The following is a 3,321-nucleotide window of genomic DNA, read 5'->3' as shown; positions in this document are numbered from 1 at the left end:
CAACGCGCCACTTCCCGCGAGCTGGCGCGCTACTCTTGACGCACCTATCTTCCAGCACCCGGCTCTGGCCTGGGTTGAGGATGGGGGTGGGTCTCAGACCTAAATGCTGCAGAACCAACCTCAGGATTTTGTTTTTTGCTTGTGGCTCTTTCTCAACAATTGTCATTGCTACTTCTGTAACCTCGGGTGACCGTGAACGACTCACCCTCTACAAAGCTTGCAGCTGTCGGTGTAGAATTGGCACCCTGATTAGACAGGATTCACCCACCACTTACCGCGCCTTTTTCTGGGCCAGGCTCCCTGCTGGATGCTGTCTTCCCTCCAAAGCCAGCTGCGTTTTTCAAAATAGAAAACTGACTTTGAGCAAAGGCTCGTTCAAGGTCATCCAGAAAACGGATTCACTCCCAAGTTCCATCCTTCCAAAGCGATCATTCTTTCCATGGTATAGATTGAAATTTACCTTTCTAACCCTTTCCCTAATAAATCTCGCATAGAAACGCCCCACCCCCCACCTTAGTCTCTAGATTTATAGTGAGACCTAGATTCTCCTATGGTTAAGTGGGGAAAAGTACGAATCTTTAATTAATTTAAATACTCATATTTATTTGTGTGCTGTATGCATGCACGTGCACATGTGTCGGGGGCGCGCTTGCCTATGCATTTGCGTGCGTCAGAGATCAATGTCAGCTATCTTCCTCCATTGCTCTCCGCCTTATTTTTTTGAAATAAGGTTCTCGCTGAACCCGGAGTTCACCGTTACAGCTGCACTGGCAAGGAGTCCCAGGGAACTACCTCTCTGTGTCCCACCAGCTTATAGACACGTCACGTGGCTTTTAGTGGGTTCAAGGGCTCGAACTCAGGTCCTCGGACTTCAGCAGCAAGCGCTTTACCCCCAGGCCCGTCTTCGCAGAGTGGTTCTGTTTTTAGTAATTTCATTGACTGTAAAAGAAGCAACAGAAGGACTGTAGAAATCTTGAAACGGAGCTAACCAAATACTGCGTGGATGGAGGAGGTGCTCTCCAGGCCACGCCCCTTATGAGGAGTTATCCAATGGGAGACAGCCACTGGGGTTATAAAAAGAAGCCAGAGCTGGACAGCGGTGGCACACGCTTTTAATCCCAACACTCTGGAGGCAGAGGCAGGTGGATCTCTGTGAGCTTAAGGCCAACCAGGTCTACAGAGCAGGTTCTAGGACAGCCAGGACTATACAGAGAAACTGTGTTTCAGAAAAAGAGAAGGTAGTGTCAGAATGACCACTCATGGGATCAAACAGTTGAATATTGTCAGTTTCACGGGATCAATTTTAATCGTAAAATAGTAGCATTCCTTTCCTATCAGGAACCACAACAAGGTCAGAGGCACTGACAGATTAGAAGGCCTCCTCTCTCTCTGGGGCAGGAGCAAAGCCTTGTTAAACTACTATTAATAACAGCGGAAGTGTCTTTACATTAATGATAAATATTGTTGTAAGCATCACTCTTAATGTGACTATTTTTCTTTATAAAAAGCTAAGATGTATGCTGGTGGCAGCCACTCGGGTGTGACACAGCAACCCAACAGTTACAGCTGCTTGCTGCGGAAGCCCTCTGGCTCTTGGAGGCGCAGCCCCACCTATGACTGCTTCGAGCAGCTTGCATGGGACCGGTTGTCATCAAGAGCTCTGGCAAACTCGAAACAATCTTGCCTCTGACCGGAAGAGGGACACTTTGCTGGCAGTCCAGCAGAAAGCCCACAGCTAGTGCAAACATAGTCTTGCATTTGCATGAGACTCGGCCGTGGTTGGTGCCAGCATCCCTGTCTGTAGAGCAAGGCCCACAAAGCTCCCTTTGTATATAGGAGGTAGGAGACGTTCTTCTGTGCACCCTCTTGGGATTGGAGTGGTTGGTAGGGCCAATGGAAAATGATCCTTTCATACCGTGTGTGTGTGTGTGTGTGTGTGTGTGTGTACATGTGCGCGTGCGGATGCATACATGTGAGGATGGTGGCCGATGGCAAGCATTTTCTTCAGTCACTCGCCACCTTATTTTTTTGATAGAGGGTCTCTTACTGAATAGTTTACCTATTCGGCTAGACTATCTGGCCAGCAGACCCCAGGGAACCATTCAACTCTGCCTTCCTAGTGCTGGGATCAAAGGTACATTACTCCTAGCTTCTAAAAATGGGTTCTGAAGATCAAACCCAAAGGCTCACATGCTCTTTACAGAGTGAGCTGGCTCCCTGGGCCTTCTTGCCTACTCCCTTAGTAGAGTGGACTCAGCTAGTGTAGCTGCCTGCGGCCATGGACCAACTGGGTTCTCCTGAAAGGGGGGCTGGAAATGAAGAAAGGGACTGAGGGAGAGAACAGATGAAGCCAAGACAAAGTTCTCTGGTCAAGGCTCGAAGTTTAATGTTCAGCTCTCAATTTAAAGGGAAAGCCCCACCAAACCCCTTCTTGCTTCAGCTGGAGGTGGGTGGGGGAACCCATCCTTTGTCACAGCCGGAGATGTCTCAAGGTATTCTTCTAAATTCCTATAGCAGCTTGCACGTGCAGCCGAGGTGGGTAACTCCACCTAGGTCCTATTATTATTACAAGGTCTTTCAGGCCTGCTCAAGGCTGGAGGGAGGGCACAAACTAGTAACAGAAAGAAAGATTACAATAGTGGAGCAAACAGCAGTGGTGATTATAGCAATAGACCAAGAAAGGAAGCCCAAGAGGTCCCAAGAGCTGCCAAGCCTTAGGAGTGAAGTTTCCAGAGAACTGTAATAGAACCCATCATGGACAGCTAAGATTCCAACATCCTGAACAACAACGGTGGCATTGGTGGCTGCACGAGGAAGGGTCCCCATACAGACTTGTAACCCTAGAAGGTGTGAGCCGTCTGCTGCTGCTTGCTCTGGTCTGTCAGCACTGCAGCCAGAGCCGCTGATGTTAAAGTTAAGCCTCCAACCGTGAGTCTCTGGCTTCTAAAGGCTTTAAAATTCTAAACTTCTGGGCTTGGCCTCTAAGCTCAGTTTGCCAGGATGAGAAGATCTTGGCCTCGGTATTCAGTGACTCCTCCGGAGCTCCTGCCATCTGATCAGAAACAGAGAGACCGGACTTGAGCCTGCATACTTCACCTCCTCTCTACGGGACCCGGCTTTCCTCAGTTCAGTGACACGGAGTTTGGTTCCAGGTGAAGCAGAGAAGAAAGAGCTGTGGGTCACATGCAGAACTGAGACCCTGGCAGTCACAGAACAGGGCAGGAGGGGGGAAGGGGGGAGCATGACACTACAGGGACAGACAGACACACAAGACATATGGTGTTCTCTGTTTTCCCACACCTCCTGAAACCCCACTCCGTT

Source organism: Grammomys surdaster, unplaced genomic scaffold, assembly GCF_004785775.1.
Source record: "Grammomys surdaster isolate TR1022 unplaced genomic scaffold, NIH_TR_1.0 169, whole genome shotgun sequence".
NCBI lineage: Eukaryota > Metazoa > Chordata > Mammalia > Rodentia > Muridae > Grammomys > Grammomys surdaster.
The sequence above is the reverse complement of the archived record's forward strand: the minus strand, read 5'-3'. Positions refer to the sequence as shown.